Genomic DNA, 18,344 nt, shown 5'->3' with positions numbered 1-18,344 from the left:
AAAAAAAAAAAAAAAAAAAAAAAAAAATTAAAAAAATTAAAAAAGTAAAAAAATAAAATTGAGAAAAGGGAAGAGCTACACATAACACAATGCTTGAAACTATTTTGCACTTCTGCATGCTGACTGCCATGTTAGGTTGCATGGTTAATTTTAACATCTCTCTACATTAGAATGGGGATTGGGTACCAGACATGGGCCCTGACTTGAAACGAATTACTTTAAAAAACATTTGTTAAACACCCTGAAATTTCTGCCTATGTGCCAAGTCCTTGAAACACAAAGCTGGATAAAGCAGTGTAAGGGCAAGAACAAATACAAATAGTGACGTCATTGCATGATGTGATAAGCGATTTAATTACAATTTGAGCAAATTACTGTGGGAATAAAGGATAAACCAATAGTGCAGTGGGTAACCTTCCTTCAGTTGTCTCCCTGTTTCTTTCTCTCTCATTTTCTCTGTCTATACACATGTGCACATTGACACATATATTGATATAGTTCTGGCTAATTCAGAAAATCATGAATGTTTACTCAAGAGAATTAAGATTTTACTCAGTGATTTTAATTGTAAAGTGACTATGAGAAAAAGTTCAGGTGAAATGACTTGGCCGATCTGAAGTAGGTTGTTATCAATTTTAATGAATCATTGAGCAACCGGTTTAGAGACGACATTAAAAGAGATGACACGCAAATAAAAACCAGAGAACTGCCAATTGAAGGGAACAAGCAGAAAAGCAATTTAAAGGGTTGTTCTTCTGATGTTCAAAGTAACTTTTGGTGATTTTTACACACAGAGAAAAAGATAATGTTTTTTCCCTACTTCAAGGCACTGCCATACAAAATAATCAAAAGAAAAGTATGACTTTCGGGTAGCCATTTTCTATACCTCGATCAGATTAAAGGTCTGATTTTCATCGGTTTACTTACAGTGAATTTGCACTGCTACATGGTATTGTTAGTCTATGTGGGGATACCATAAGGTGTCTCCCAAGAACTTAGGAATAATGAAAATAAAATTGTTCCCTCAGAGCTAAACTATGAGCCAAACAAATCATAAATAAAAGTGGAGAATCACAGTTACCTTAAATAGACAAAAGAACTCCCAGACTGCAAGACTTGACTGTAACCAGCCTGAATGTATTAGAGTACTAAGGAAGAATATAGTCTCAACTGATGTCTGCACAGCCTTGGGAGGATAAGGGAAAAGAAAGTCTCAGAGTAATATGGGCATGCCATTTAAGCATGGTCCTAGCTAGGGAGTAAGAGCAGCCTTTTGAGTAGGATGTGTCTGTCTCTTACACATCAGATTAATCTCCCAAATCCTTGTTGTGTGCTCTTTACATGGTCAGGAAGGAAATCTCCACTTGTGATCTGGCTTCCTGTATGGGTTAAGGTAAGTAAGGCAGATCTTGAGAAGAGGCGACGGAAGAAAGTATCAGTTTGTTGAAGAAAGATAATATCAGTTTGTTGAAGAAAGGATAGAATGCACGGGCCGGGTGGAGTGGCTCATGCCTGTAATCCCAGCACTTTGGGAGGCCGAGGCGGGTGGATCATGAGGTTAGGAGATCGAGACCATCCTGACCAATATGGTGAAACCCCATCTCTACTAAAAATACAAAAATTAGCTAGGTGTGGTGGCACGTGCCTGTAGTTCCGGCTACTCAGGAGGCCGAGGCAGGAGAATCGCTAGAACCTGGGAGGCGGAGGTTGCAGTGAGCAGAGATCACCTCACTGCACTCCAGCCTGGCGTCAGAGCGAAGACTCCATCTCAAAGAAAAAAAAGAATAGAAAGCATGAATAGTGATTGCAGACATAAATTTCAGTAGTCCGCTGAAGAAATATTCCGTGATTTAATGTCAGTCTTTTTAATGTCACAATTTAGAGCAAACTTTTTCTCCCTTAGAATTTTAACATGCTTAATCCCCTTTCATCTTAAACAATAAAATAAAAGAACCATGCCACCTCCACTTTTTCCAACACCCCTTTCCTGAGTTCCAGCTAACACTGTGAAAGCAAGGTATATGTTTCTTAAGTATTCATCTAAGTTCTTGGATTTATTTACGAATTGTTTCCCCCTGGCATTAAGAAGAGTATTGTTTGAATTTTCCAGTGGTATTTCAGTTACACTCTGTTGTTTCAAAAGAAAGTTGTTTGTCCAAGCTTGTCCAAGTCAATTTCAAGAGGCTCAGCCACCAAAAGGTTAATCAAAGAGGAAGCCAAGGTCGCCAGTGAAGCCTCACAAGAGGTAGGATCACATGGGTGAAGTGGGCACCCATGGGTCCTACCATCCTTGGCATCAGGTAAGTCTCCATTCTGGACCACCTTTGTCTGTCTGAACCATTCCTCTCAGATTTTAGAGTCAGGAAATTTCCTGAGTAGCTTAAGAGAAGATAAGAGCCAAAGTTTCCAAACTGTAGAAATAACCCAAATGCATGACTCTTTTTATTTCCATAAATTTGGCCAGAGACATGACAATTTGGGCAACTCTGTGCAGTATTTTACATTTAATGATTTTTATGACCCAAACTCTGCTAGGCAGAATAGTATAAGCATTTGTAATCCGTACTAAAATAATCCATTGGGTATAAAATCCAAATTTCAACATTGGATGAAATGGTGTGTTCTGGGCCTACCAAGATAGTTATTACACATATAAGAACTCAAAACACTAAAGCAACTGGTAGAAACAATTGCTCTTCTCCTTGCTGTAAACATGAAAGTGAGAAGCAGCAAAGAACGATCAACACATTAACACCCTTTTCATATTTTTTTGTGACAGCTACCTGGAAAGGGCAGGAAAGAAAAATGCAGATAAGAAAATTAAAGCCACAGACTCCTGCGGGACAAACAAGAGCCTTCTGATCCTAATTTGATCTGAAGTTCAGAATGAAGGGGATTTCTGTAGCAGTTTCTTTTGCATAGCAGAGCTCTGACTTTTCCAGCAACAGCGTGTCCCTGGAAGCTACACAAAGTCCTCTTTGATTGCCTGTGATCAAAGCCACGAAGGCTCTCCTGCAACATCTTAGCTTCAGAAAGCCAGGAAAATCAGAATGCTGAGAGATTAATAATTCCTATACACATTTTTAAGGTGAGTGGTACTTCTAACAGAGCTTCATTATTACTAAAAATGATTTGTTTCTGACTCTCCTGTTGGGGAAAAAGTTAGCCTTAACTTTCCGATGAGCAAGTTGCATGTTATAGTAGATATTGAGCAATATAGTCAGTTGTTTTCCTCAGAATTTATGCAGCTGATCACATAGGGATAGGACTGGATGATAGAAAGCTCACTAGACTGGAAGTCAGGAGACTCAGCTTTGTCACCAATCAGATATAGCATCGTGGGCAGGTCTAATAGCCTTGGCCTCAGCATCTCCATCTGTGAAATGGGCTGAAGGGCTTGAGCTCTCTGTAACCTCTTTGGGATGTGTTAGTTAAGGAGGCTCCCATTGGATTCCACATATCCTTGTTTATAGCCTTGACTGACCCTTCACAAGACTGCCAAATCCCAAGCTGCCTCCTCTTCTGTATCATTTCTGCCACTTTTGGGTCTTTATTAGCAGGAGAGTGCAGACACTTTAATATGAATTCACATGCAGCACTTGACTAAGGGTTATTTCTACCTCTTAAAAGGCGGCAAGCGAAAGCATACAACTTGATATATGGGGGTGGGAAGGATCACATTTTAAAGTCAGAAGAACTGCTTATATATTTCAACTATAAAATTTATTATCTGTGTGAATTTCATTAAATTATTTAACTTCTCTAAGTCTCAGTTTCTTATCTGTATAATAAAACATAGTCTACATGTTGCAGTGAAGTTAAAAAGAGTCTGTTTATGAAAAGCGTAAATTTCTATTTAATATCAAAATACATAATCTAAGTTGTGAAGTCTTTATTATTTTTACTATTTATTTTTTATTTATATATATATTCATGAATACTTATAGTAGTTGTTGTTATATAAGAGTATTAGTAGTAGTAGTTGTAGGGATAAGAACCAACAAATTATTTTTTAATGATGGCATTTCATATACAATGAGGAATCCGGGTAGAAGAATTAATTGAGGAGAGGGAAGCCTCTATTTGTGGTAATTAAAATATGTACAACCATACCTAAACTAGTCACCCTATTTTACTTCCTTCTGTCCCTTCCTTCCCTCCCTCCCTCCCTCCTTCCCTTCCTCCCTCCCTCATTCCTTTATTCCTTCCTTTCTTGCTGTGTTGCTTTCTTTCTGAATATGCACCTACTCTACATTTGCAAACTCCAACTCTGGATCCATTCTAAAGGAAAGACAAGCCAACCACAGCATAGAAACATCACCCTGAGCCAGAGCTGTGGGTCAACAGGGATGACAGGAGGCATCTGGTAGGGAGAAAAGATGTGGCAATTTTACTTGGAACTGCAAAGATTTGAGACTCAGAATCACGCTGACATTTGGGGACCTAGCAGGGGTGTATAGACAAAATGTGCCACCACATTTGTCTGGAATGACTGATTGCTGAGGCAGATATTCTTGTAAAGGTAGGACACCAGGAAGTATGGTCCAATCTCTCCTTGATTTTCTGATGAGGGTCAATAGAGAGAGAGAAGGAGAGAGAAGAATGAGAGAAGCAAAATTTGGAGACTGTTGCAGAGTCAGCTCTCTTACAGATTCTCAGAAGAAAAAAGAAAACCTGTGATACTGATATAGCAAATAAGAGGTTTGATATATTATTAGATATCAAATTGATATATCTAATAAGATAGGTTTGATATTTTCACTCACGTCTGTGTGAAGAGACCACCAAACAGGCTTTGTGTGAACAATAAAGTTTTTTAATCGCCTGGGTGCAGGCGGGCTGAGTCCGAAAAGAGAGTCAGCAAAGGGAGATGGGGTGAGGCCGTTTTATAAGATTTGAGTGGGTAGTGGAAAATTACAGTCAAAGGGGGTTGTTCTCTGGCGGGCAGGGGTGGAGGTCATAAGGTACTCAGTGGGAGAGCTGTTGAGCCAGGATGAGCCAGGAGAAGGAATTTCACAAGGTAATGTCATCAGTTAAGGCAGGGATCAGCCATTTTCACTTCTTTTGTGATTCTTCCGTTACTTCAGGCCATCTGGATGTATACGTGCAGGTCACAGGGGATATGATGGCTTAGCTAGGGCTCAGAGGCCTGACAGATATAACATTTGGTTATATTTGATATATCTTATAATAGATATATATATATATCTTATAATATATATTTGATATATATTAGATAGGTTTTAAATATGATTAGTTGGCAAGAAAGCTGCCTCACACCACCCCTACTGCAGCCTTTTGCACATTTCTGGTCCTTAGCCTACCTCCATTTCATCTGGTAACAGTAATGGCAGGACTGGACCTTTTTTCCAGATCACCTTCCTTTAGCTGCCTCTTGGTACCACTTTTCCCCTTCAAGGTTGCTCTTGCTGCTGAAGGTTTACCATGACTTTATCTCTGTGGATGGGAATGGGGAGTGAGCGTATGTTATTAAGGAGCCATCTCTTAATGATACAGTCCTGGGCCCAGGGAGAACTTGCAACTGCATGCTCCATAAGTCCTTCTTTATTCCTTCCATGCACACAGCAGCTCTGCTAATGCCTCTCAGCCTGACACACCCAGTCAATCTGTTACAGGCAAGATGGTTTTTACTACAATGGGAGGGAATCTGCATATGTCCTGGTGGATACTGGTGCATCTGATTTTTACATAGGTTGCAAGTAATTTGACCAGTTTGTTAATGACCTTTAAATGTGCATTTGCATTATGATTGTTCCCATTATTTGCCATTCTAATTCCACTTATGGGGGTTTTCTTTTGAGAAGCTAGCTGTCTTTCCTACCTGCCTGTAACACATTCACAAAGTTAATGAGGACATGTGCGCGTGGCAGTGGGTGTCACCATTTTAATTGCTTCCAAATATGGTTAGCATATGTTGTCTCAGTATAGAAAATCTGAATTAAAATGCTAAGCCTTTTTAGTACTGGTAAGAGATAACAGTCTCTAGAGCTAGGGCTCTTCTGAGAAATTCATGATGTTTCCCTAGGGTTCAAGAAGAAGCTGGTTTTTCTGAAACAACTCTATTATGCTTTTGATGTCCTTGGACTTTTAACGTTTCTGTAGATAGTGATCTGGTAACTTCCATGAGATAAGGTCAGAGCTACAATGGGCTGGGACTTGCTTTCATTAGTATGTGCCTAAGCACTTGGTCCAGGAATGATATCCTTAACACTAGCTTTCCTGTTCAGTCATTTTATCCCTAATTTAACGATTTATAAGAACAAGGAACTTAATTTTGTTGAGGTCCTACAAAAAATTTTGCGTATTCTTTGGTTATATGCTGTAAGCATGAAGGATGTGTGAAATTTCTCGAAAGAGAAAGTCTGTTTCTTCCTTGCAAGAAGCTTACTATTTCTTGGATGAGACCAAATGGCCAGAAAAAGGAGCTTAACAATATTGTACAAAGTAAATTCAAAGAAAAAATATGGCCAAGCACAGTGGCTCACACCTGTAATATCAGCACTTTGAGAGGCTGAGGTGGGAGGATCACTGGAGGCCGGGGGTTTGAGACCAGCCTGAGTGAAATACTGAGACTCATAGGTCTACAAAAAAATCTTAAAAAATAAAATATTAGTGAGTGTGGTGGCATGTACCTGTAGTGCCAGCTTCTTGGGAGACCGAGGCAGGAGGATTGCTTGAGCCCAGGAGTTCAAGGCTACAATGAGCTAGGATCGTGCCACTGCACTCCAACTTTGGGTGACAGAGTGAGACCCTGTCTCCAAAAAAATAAAACGTGTATATGGGTAATGCATCTGTTATTGAACGGTACCAGGAAAGGAGATTTCTTAAATGATTGGAGAAGGTGGGAGTGGAGAACTCTGCTTAGAAATGCCAGACAAGTTCAGATTTTATATGACAGGCTACTCTAGTTCCTATTTGGAGAACCTGCAAAATAATACGCACAGTACCCTATGCTCTTGTCAGATGATAACATGCCAGAGGCAAGAGTTCTTTTTCAGGTGAGAGCGTGCATGTGTGTGTGTTTTGAGTTTGCAAGCTGTCTTACTTCATCCATGTTTAGTGGAAAATAATATTGGCCCATTGCATAATAACAATTATTAATAGTTAATAGCAATTTTATAAAATACATTGTCTAGTGCAATGTAACAAAGGATATTCTCTTCTTCATGTATAATAAAATATACTTTGATTGAGAAGCAAGCCCTTCGTCTGCATTATACAAATAGATAGAGGTAATTAATGGGAAGATTTTCTTTTTTCTCTCTAGGAAAATCAATCACGTACTTGGCTTCCTTGGCTGCCTGTCAAGAAAACATCTTAACTCTCCAGGCACTGAAATATCTTAGAGGCAAATTGAATGCTCAAGACATGAAGCCTGTGACGAAATCAGTACTGGACTCTCCGCAGATGGGACCAGTGTAGCAAAGCCCTCTGGCATAGATGGGCTTTTTATTACTGTTAGCTACCATCAAATTGTTCCCATGAAACCAGAGAAAATTTTACCAACTCCCTTTAGGTCAAGAAAGAGAAATGGGAACAAAAGTAGAAAATAAATCATTCACTCTGTTCTAGAGTATAAAAGCAGATATTGACAGGCTATTTTTAGAAGAGTTACCTTTAAAATCATCCTTTTGCTTTATTAAAGAAAGCAGTCTTTGATTTCATGTACTGGTGTATGAAATATTTTTAGGTAAACAGTACGAAGATCTAAGGGAAAAGTCTGTGTGCCTCAGAAGAGGGAATGGTGTGTGTGATTGGATTATTGGATGTTCTGTGCCCTTCTATAGTTATGTAGATCATATGTACATTGAGCAAAACCTATCTGGATCAGAACATATGGAAATCTCCATGAACCAGTAAGAGGTATTGGGATCCTTTTTCTTAAGGAGAAAAATCCTTCAAAGTTAGGTACCCTTTGCTAGGCAGGCAGACTCGTTACCAAAACTGCAGTATGCAGAGAAGTCTTGGGTGTTTGAAAACTGGCTTTGATAGGATGACAACTCTGTGTGTAAATTAGTCTGCATAGTAAAATATTCTAATTTCTCCTGCATAGTAAAATACCAATCAGCAACAAAGACAGATTACAGCTGGAACAAATGCACTTAGTACACTTGGATTTTTCCATACTAATGAAGTTAAACAGAAAAATAAATAAATACAGCAATAGGAAAGTCCAAAATAACTCATGTGTGGCTTTGTTATGTACTTGGAGATAGATGCTTACACATATGTGTCATGCCTACAGAGACTGAGGTCCTAGGCAGGAGACAGAGAATACGGAAGGAAAAACTAAACTTCCTATAGAAAATGCATGTAAAACAGGTTTCAGAGCCAAATAATCACGTGTTCAAATCCTGTTTCCTACTATTTAGTTGAGTTACATAGTATTTCAGATTGTGAAACCATAATTTTCTCTCTTACGAAATGGGGAGTAATCCTCACCCTGTGGGATTCTGTGAGGAATAAATGCAAAAGCACACATCTGACACAGAGGACTGTGATTGTCATTTCAATGTATCAGCTTGACTAGGTGACAGTACCCAGTCATTCAATTAAGCACCAACCTGGGTGTTACTGGCAAGGTTGCTGAAATACTGTATAACTCAACTAAATAGTAGGAAACAGGATTTGAACACGTGATTATTTGGCTCTGAAACCTGTTTTATATGCATTTTCTATAGGAAGTTTAGTTTTTCCTTCCGTATTCTTGGTCTCCTGCCTGGGACCTCAGTCTCTGTAGGCATGACACATATGTGTAAGCATCTATCTCCAAGTACATAACAAAGCCACACATGAGTTATTTTGGACTTTCGTATTGTTGTATTTATTTATTTTTCTGTTTAACTTCATTAGTACGGAAAAATCCAAGTGTACTAAGTGCATTTGTTCCAGCTGTAATCTGTCTTTGTTGTTGATTGGTATTTTACTATGCAGGAGAGATTGTTAGCATCTGCAATCTGTTCACTTTCAGTAAAGCAGATTATTTTCCATAATCTGGGTGGGCCTGATCCAACCAGTTGAAAGGATGTAAGGGTAGAACTGAGGTGTACCTGGGGGACAGGGAATTCTCCCCATGGACTGCAGCATCAGCTTCAGCCTGGGAGTCTCCATTCTCTCCTTCTTGATGGCCTGCCCTATAGATTTCAGACTTATCTAGTCTCCACAGTCATGTAAGCCAATTCTTTGTACTCTGTCTATATGTCTAAATCTATCTATCTAGCTACCTAGCTAGCTATTATCTATCTATCTATCTATCTATCTATCTATCTATCTATCTATCCTAGTTATATGTTTCTTTCATGAAATGCTGACTAATACAAGTAAGAATCCTAAAATATTATTTTCCATATAATCCAAATATGAAGGTTCATATTTGAGTACACCAATTCTATATTTCTATCACATGGTAGTGGTGGATAAAAATAAATATTTGTTTTCTGCTCATCTCCTTTAAACTAGAGAACAAAGAAAGAGTGCCTGGAAGTTCTCAAGTCTTTTCCTGTTAGTATATTAGTATGGATTCACTGATTTGAAGCATAATCATCCCACACTTAGATAGCCTAGCCTTGAGGAAATCAGGCACAAGGCAGTTTAATTGCCCTGGTTGAGAAGGGAAAGGGAGAGCTTAGGGTAAGAACATCAGCATCAACATCAACATGGGACACCATTTACCATGTGCCAGGCACTGTTCCTAACAGTTAACTAACAGGCATTCACTTATTTCCTGTTCATGGTGACCCTAAGAGGTGAATACCACTATCATTCTCACATTCCAGGTGGGGGATCTGAGGCATGAGGTTTAAATTGCTTGTCCTGCAATGTGGTAAAGTCATAGTGGCCACAGCAAGAACATGGCTCCAGAAAGCAATGTGTCTGTAGAGTGGAAGCTCCTTTGGGTGCCTCTTTACCTGGAGAGACAGGAGGCAGGTGGAAGAATGTAATCCCATAGAGCAAGGAGCATCCACAGGAGCCCTCTGATATGGAATGAGAACTAGAGGAGAAATAAAAAAATAGGGAGAACTAAGGGCAAGGAATATGAAAACAGGACTGTTAGATAAAATGTCAGTTTAGGGACAATGTCTTGGTCTTTCTGGTCTCCAGAATTTAACTCAGTGCCTGGAAAGTAGAATATATCCCAAAAATCTGTCATGAATAAAGTAAAAAGGTTAGGATAACATTTTACTAGGAGCTGGCCTAGATATTAGGGTTATAAGAGAAATGCAAAGCGTATTTTTACTGTCTGTGATTGAGGCCATGGTTATTAAGGTAATCTGGCTTACAAAAACCTCTTAAAGACTAAAAAAAACATTTTTGAGTTCTTTAAGTGGATGCCTCAAGGAACATTTAGGGAAAATTTTATTATGAGCATATGATATTTAAAATAAATGAGACAATTCTATCATATTTGTACCTTTTAGTTTGCCACTTGAAATACAAACCAGTGGCTGGGCTCAGTGGCTCACACCTGTAATCCCAGCAGTTTGGGAGGCTGAGGTGGGCGGATCACCTGAGGTCAGGAATTTGAGACCAGCCTGGCCAACATGGTGGAACCCCATCTCTACTAAAAAAAAATACAAAAATCAGCCAGGCGTGGTGGCAGGCACCTGTAATCCCAGCTACTCGGGAGGCTGAGGCAGGAGAATCGCTTGAAGCTGGGAGGCAGAGGTTGCCGTGAGCCAAGATTGCACCATTGCACTCCAGCCTGGGCAACAAGAGTGAGACCCCATCTCAAAATAAAATAAATAAATAAATAAATAAATTTTTAAAAAGAAATACAAATCAGTGACTGAAATGGATATATCCCAACCAGGGACTGTTCCAATATCACATTTAAAAGGGGTTGGTGGTCTCATTTCAATTCCTGTCACATACACTGTTCCAATTGGTAAATCCCTGCAGACAAAGCAGAAACTCAAAAATCACAGTAGAAGGTTTCTTTCAACTTCTCTGATTAACTATTTTGGTAAACAGCATATGTTTTCCTCACATAGTGCTAATGTTATAATGGTCAACCTCCAGATTTAAGTGCATCGATTAACTAAACTACACTACTTCTGTGAATAAAAGATGTTTGTTTTACTAAATTTGCCAATTTAATTAACGAACACAATTTCTTATATATAGAAAATTTGAAACATAAATAGTGATTACTTCTATGACTAATTTTTTTCCTAATAAATTCCTGCTTAAAAGATTGTCGGCATGAGGATAGCATTATTTTTTAAGTTCTTTCTCAAAGAAGCCAGTCAATCAAGAGCTTATTGAGTGTGTACCAGATAATCATTTTTTTCCCTCAGAGGACTTAACTTTAAGCAAGATTTTTCAACTTCTGCATTAGTGATATTTTGGGTTGAATAATTTTATGCTGTGGAAGACAGTCCTATGTTTTTGAATTTTTAGCAACATTCCTGACCTCTACCCATTAATGCCAATACTACCCCTCCCTCAGTTGTAATCTTAAGTGTGTCCAGACATTTCCATATCCCTAATTGGCAGAATTATTCCCAGTTGAGGGAAGCTGCTTTATATTCTTGAAATAGATTGCACTGGATGGTGTAGGCTATCTATGACAAGTGTTTCTCAGATCTTAGCTTCAGATAATAGAAATTTATCTTTTGCTCTAATCAGAGAACAGTGAAGGTCATGAAGGTGGGAAGGAGTAGCATGTTCCACGTTAGAGATCTTCCACCTTTCACCTGCTAGAGTCACATTCCATTGGCCAGAATTTCATCATCCATGCCCACCTAAATGCAAGGAAAGCTGTGAAATATACTCTGATTGCATGCCAAAGAGGGAAAAGAACTAAGATTTGGGAAATAACATCAAGTTTCTGTTACAGGGTGTACTAGTCTGTTCTCACACTGTTAATAAAGACACACTCGAGAATGGGCAATTTATAAAGGAAAGAGGTTTATGGACTCACAGTTCCACATGGATGGGGAGGCCTCACGATCATGGCAGAAGGTGAATGAGGAGCAAAGTCACGTCTTCCATGGTGGCGGGTAAGAGAGCTTGTATAGAGTAGAGGAACTCTCCTTTATAAAACCGTACGATCTTATGAGACTTATTGACTATCATGAGAACAGCATGGGAAAGACCTGCCCCCATGATTCAATTATTTCCATCACGTCCCTCCCACGACACATGGAAATTATGGGAGCTGCAATTCAGGATGAGATTTGGGTGTGCACACAACCAAACCATATCACTGGGATTACAACAAAATAAGGTCAAGTCATGACAAACAGCTTATTTTGATGGTGTTGGAAGGGATTGCCACAAAACATCATTAAACTTATTCACTTCCAGTCAAAGAAGCCTGTATTTGCTTACATAGTCCTAGAACACTGAGCCAAATTATGAAAGGACAATCTCAAAGCCTCTTCTTCGGTCATTAGTGTGCGTTTAGTGAGATAATGCGCCCTCTTCTAGTCCAACATTCTCTTCAGGTTCTTCAAGCCTGTCTCAGAGCTATCAAGGAGGCAGCAAAAGGGATGCCTTTGATCTGCTGTTTCTGGATTCACAAGGAGCTCAGAGAAACAACCAGGACACAGAACAAAACAAAACATGGAGCTCTAATTTAGGGGTTTCAGCTAAGGGAGCCACTCAGCATCAGCACTGGGAAGGAGGTAGGTAAGTCCTGATTCAGTTTCTGGCTTCAGAGGCTCCCCTCTGTGAGATCTTCAGAAATCTTCTTAACTGGAAAACAGCTTCAGTTCCCTTATTTTCTAATGCTATGTTTTCGAGGTTATTGTTAAGATTAAACGAATGTATATAAAGCAACTGGTGAACAGAGTGCCTGGCACAGCAGTATTTACTTACGTACTTCTTAAGTCTTTGGAATCATAGATTATACTATTGGCAGACTGACAGATGTATAGACATGATCCGAAAGAGAATGGAAAGAAGATGTGGAGAGGGAGAACAGAAGTCAGAAACCAGAACAAAGGAAGACAATAGAGACACTGTAACATTACTAGAGAGTTATAGAATATTGGGTTTAATTTTAGGTAGAATGCATTTCATTAACTCTTTCTGGTTTTTCTTTGATTTGTCCATTATACAAAGCTGACCTCTCTTCCCTCTGCTGTCTACTCTTCTCCTCCCTGGAAGGTAGACAGTGACAGATGCTAAGATTGATTTGTCCTAGGCTATCTCAATAAGGACATTTTCTCTACAGAATTTTCTAATTCCAATGAGCCCCAAACCATAATTTTGAGCAGCTATTCAAACCTTTTTATAATGATAATAATAAAGAGTGCTACCATTTATTGGTTGTCCATAAAATAATCTTTATTCTGTGTCTGTTCTAGTTCTTACAGCTTCCTTTATGAGAAAGATTTCTTCTTCTGTTTATAGGTGAGAAATCTGAGACCTAAGAGATTAAGTGATTGGCCTGTGTCCAAGGTCCTGAGATTTGAATCCACTTTTTCTGCCTCCAAAGCCTGATCTGTTTCTTCCTAACATGTTGCCTGCCTACTCTAAGCGCATACAGTGTTGGGAATGTATGACACTGTTCTAGAGCCTCATCCTCTTTTCACCTCTGACATCCTCTTGTTTGTGGCCTGGTTGTCAGATTATTTGCGCTGGGAAACCCTCATCGGCGGAGACAAAGTGGCAAGAGAACAAAGGTGGCAATTTCCAGGGGGACCTCATTGCACATCAGACACAAAGTGTGACTCAGGCATGTGCCCCAACATAAAAGCCAAGAAAATGCCAGGCCTTTAAACAAGAAACACTGGATGTTTTCTGCAACTTAAATACAAGTAAGCTTGAGGGGTAGGGAGGGAAATTGTTGTATTTGAAGCTAACAGTGTTTTGAAACTTTCCCATTTCACCATTAATGGTGGCACATAATCAAATTAGCCTTTAAGAGCAATCATCACTCCATGGGTGGCACCGTGGTATGCAAAGATGCCTCAGAGATTTTAATTCTCTCTAACAGCTTTCCACAATAAAACAGCAACCGAATTTGAAAGTCATTGAGAGTAATTCTAGTAGGTCTTGTTCATACACGGCCTTGCAGAGGCGTCTCAAGAGCTAGTGGCTTAGATTGAGTCACTTTACACAGTTAAAGCTGTAGATACAAGCACAGACAGAAAACTGTACCTCTGTACACCTGTAGATGTCTGTCAGTGGTTCACAGTTCATACAACGCCGAGATTCAAATTTCTCTTGGAAGGGCTTTTAGTAATTCAGATGAAAAAAACTTTCCAGACAGATTCCAAGGGATTATGTTTGGGGACTACAAAGGTGGAATTTCCAAAATTTTGTGGGCTTACTTTTCTAGTTTTACAACAACACTTACCTTTCCTGTGTGATACTTGCTGATTACAAGGGCTATACCCTGTCCTCGATAATCTACTGTGGGCTTGCTGTTGATGATGATAAATTTCACCATGAAACCTGTGACTTAACCAAGTTGTCAGAAACTACTAATTTCCCTGATAAGCACTTTGCCAAGCTGGTAAATGCCCCTTGGAGACACAGTGCCCCTGTTGCCTGCACACTTTGGACCCTTTCCATTAGCTTCTGACCCATTGCACTTGCACTCAGCACATACTCTGATGTGAACTTCCAGCTCAGAAACCAGGTTCTTGAACTCATGAGCGCATTCAGCGTCCCTTGCTATCACAACCGGCTTGACAGAAAGACCATAGGCCAAGTGCAGCAGAGTTCCTGCAGCACAATACCCTTGCTCTCTCTGAGGTACTGAAAACAGGCCTGCCATTTAGCCTAAGTGGAAATCTAATTAACATGTTGAAGAAATAGATCAAATATTACTGTATAACTTTCAACAAGAAAACCAGTTCTGAAACGAAAAAAAGCAAATCATGCTATATATTAAGATAAATATTTATTATTTAGAAAAAGTTCTTATATTTCACAAGTATTCAGTGCGTGTGAAATTCAATTGTCTTTTAAATCAGATTCTATTTATGCCTTTACAATTACAGTTAGAATTTTAGAAATGTTTCTTTCTTCTCTCTTTCTTTCTCTTCTTTTCCCTTTCTTCCTTCTTTCCTTTCTTTCTTTCTTTCTCTCTCTTTCTTTCTTTCTTTTCTCCTTCCTTCCTTCCTTTCTTTCTTTCTTTCTTTCTTTCTTTCTTTCTTTCTTTCTTTCTTCTTTCTTTCTTTCTTTCTTTCTTTCTTTCTTTCTTTCTTTCTTTCTCTTTCTTTTCTCCTTCCTTCCTTCCTTCCTTCCTTCCTTCCTTCCTTCCTTCCTTCCTTCCTTCCTTCCTTCCTTCCTTCCTTTCTTTCTTTCTTTCTCTCTCTCTCTCTCTCTCTCTCTCTCTCTCTCTCTCTCTCTCTCTTTCTTTCTTTTTGAGATGGAGTCTCACTCTGTCACCTAGACCGGAGTACAGTGGCCCGATCTCAGCTCACTGCAAGCTCCACCTCTCGTGTTCATGCCATTCTCCTGCCTCAGCCTCCCCAGTAGCTGGTACTACAGGCACCCGCCACCACGCCCAGCTAATTTTTTGTATTTTTAGTAGAGATGGGGTTTCACCATGTTAGGCAGGATGGTCTCAATCTCCTGACCTCGTGATCCACTCGCCTCAGCCTCCAAAGTGCTGGGACTACAGGTGTGAGTCACTGCACCCAGCCTCTCTCTTTCTTTTTTTTTAGATAGAATTTCATTCTTATTGCCCAGGCTGGAGTGCAATGGCGCAATCTCAGCTCACTGCAACCTCCGCCTACCAGGTTCAATCAATTCTCCTGCCCCAGCCTCCTGTCCCAGCCTCCCAGCTTGAATTACAGGTGCCTGCTACCACACCTGGCTAATTTTTGTATTTTTAGTAGAGATGGGGTTTCACCATGTCGGCCAGTCTGGTCTCGAACTTCTGACCTCAGGTGAGCCACTTGCCTCCCAAGTGCTGGGATTCTAGGCATGAGCCACAGCTCCCAGCAAGAAATGTTTCTATTACACAAAATAAAGTAAAGCTATGCAGTACAATATTTTTTCCATATGGCAATGTTTGAAACATGGAGATTTTCAATGTTCACAGTTTCCTTCATGCAATGCTGTATCCTAGTTCAGGGGACATGGTTTCTCTAGTTAACGGATATTCTGTCTTTGGAAATGATAGATCTAAATGTCAGTCTTCATGTCTTTCCAGGAGGGCATCATCATCGTAAGGTGCCATGTGAATAACATTCTGAGATCACCTGAAAGACTAACTTAAAAATCAGACATGCTAAGTTTTAAAACCACAGCATTTTCTCTCATTTTAAAAATGATTACTTTATCATAAAAGAAACACTAGGTTCACTGTTTCATTCTGCAAATTGTGAGGAATTACATTTGAAGGTAAGTAGGCCACTTACAACTTATTCATCCTAGTCTTCAATTATTACAGCTATTTAAGTGATAATTGCTATTCTAATTTCACTAGAATTCCAACTATAATAGGAAAAGAGGTAAATAACTTTTCAGGGGCTCATGCTTGCATTTCTTTGATTATACAAGAGAAAAGAAGACAATATGTGAGTTTCTCTTCACTCACTTTTGGCAACTTCCATCTGTGCATTAAGAATTCTAGAGCTGTAGTACCAGGAGGACAGGACCACCCTGCATTTAAATTGGGAGCCTCCACAAAGTCACCTTTAGACTGCAGAGTCGTGCTTTTCTCATCAAATCAGTCAGCCCTAATTTTCTTTCAGTGTCATTTGTTTTCATTTCAAAATGAATAAATTTCTGTCAACGTGTTCAATGTAGTACTTGAAATGAAATGCTGGATATGTCACACAGACAGCTGAGATTATCTTTCGAAGTTCTAAGATTCTGATTAATGAGAAAACGATGTAACACCAGAGTCTTCTCCCATTCCTCCAGGTTTCTAGCTTGAAATTTCCCTTCTGAAAGTAAGCCAACTTTTCTCCTCCAGCACAGTGCCAGGTTTCTGTCTGCTAAGGGGACTGATATGATTTGGCTCTGTGTCCCCACCTAAATCTCATCTTGAATTGTAATCCCTATTTGTCGAGGGAGGGATCTGGTGGGAAGTGACTGGATCATGGTGATGGTTTCCCCCATGCTGTTCTTATGATAATGAAGGAGTTTTCACAAGATCTGATGGTTTTATAAGTGTTTGGTAGTTCCTCCTGCATTCATTCTCCTTCCTGCTGCCTTGTGAAGAAGGTGCCTGCTTCCCCTTTGCCTTCTGCCATGATTGTAAGTTTCCTGAGGCTTCCCCAGCCCTACAAAATTGTGAGTTCATTAAACCTTTTTTATTTATAAATTACCCCATCTCAGGCATTCTTTACGTGAAAACAGACTACTACAGGGACTAAGTGTCATAAGAAGGCATAAAGCTTTCAGAGTATTGCAGCTCTGTCCAACGGTGGTCAAATTATTTGAGGAGTGGGTGGGCTGGGGTTAGTATTAGAGTTTACCTCATGGTCCTGTCTTTTGACTTTTGTCCTTCCCTTTCTCCTGTCCTCAGAGTCTCAGAGCCAGGAGGGTGGCTGACTCTGATGATAGAACTAGAACCAAATGTGCTCCTGCTGCTCCAGTAGAGTGGTCTTCACGTGATCGAGATTCTAAGCTCTCAAACCAAGGCAAGAATAAGGAAACCGGAACAGGAGGGCACGCCGGGCTCCAGCCTCCCATGACAGTGAAACATTGCCTTAGAATGACTGTTGTTAATACAATTGAGTAAATAGAACACGTAATCTTGTGATTAAGTTATGCACAATTGGATTTAAATTTAGTTTCTGGCAGTTGCTAGGTTTCACTCTGGCATACTCTCTTGGTGTGGAAGCTGCTGATTCAGAAAGAGATGTTCCAAAGCTCATGTGTTTCCTGGACACATCTAAGTACTGAATAAAATGCTGGTTAAATAAATGAATTAATTTTCCAAGAAAGACATCAATTACTTTTAGATTCTTTTGCTTTCTTAAACAGATGTGTACACATTCAGAAACATAATAGGAGGGGGGACAGAATGGGGGAAAATATGGAACTGCTGGGAGCTCAGCCAGAGACTGAAGATGATGCAGACACGTATTGAGAGGACTACATTGAGTGTCTGGAAACTGAAGGAACAAGACACTTGGATTCCTATTTTTTCACAAGTTGGTAGGATGGGGACAGAAGAATGGGTGGTGAAAACATTATCTAGAATTAAGTACGACTTTCAGTTTACTACTGCCACAGAAAACACTTTATTTTTCCATGGATGTTCAGAAACCTTTATTTATTTCCTCCCTTAGCAGTATGGATTGTGTAGGACAGCACCATACTAATTTCATACAGCTGCTGGGACTGTCTCTAGGCAGAGCAGTGTGGATTGTGTAGGACAGCACCATACTAATTTCATGCAGCAG

General features: G+C 39.6%; 1 protein-coding gene and 1 long non-coding RNA gene across 6 annotated transcripts in view; one reads left to right on the top strand and one right to left on the bottom strand.

Annotated features, from left to right (window-relative positions):
• Positions 1 to 18,344, bottom strand: part of GRIK1 (glutamate ionotropic receptor kainate type subunit 1) — a 416,597-nt gene that overhangs the window by 214,273 nt on the left and 183,980 nt on the right. The gene's annotated exons all lie outside the window — the stretch shown is intronic.
• Positions 2,120 to 17,886, top strand: LOC108518049 (uncharacterized). The gene is made up of 5 exons (XR_001882275.1): positions 2,120 to 2,245; positions 2,780 to 3,088; positions 12,471 to 12,650; positions 13,335 to 13,380; positions 17,462 to 17,886. It is a non-coding gene; the product is annotated as an uncharacterized LOC108518049 (long non-coding RNA).

This window comes from Rhinopithecus bieti, unplaced genomic scaffold, assembly GCF_001698545.2.
Source record: "Rhinopithecus bieti isolate Rb0 unplaced genomic scaffold, ASM169854v2 scaffold_1295, whole genome shotgun sequence".
NCBI lineage: Eukaryota > Metazoa > Chordata > Mammalia > Primates > Cercopithecidae > Rhinopithecus > Rhinopithecus bieti.
Note: the sequence above shows the minus strand (reverse complement) of the source record. Positions and strands in the feature narration are given on the sequence as shown.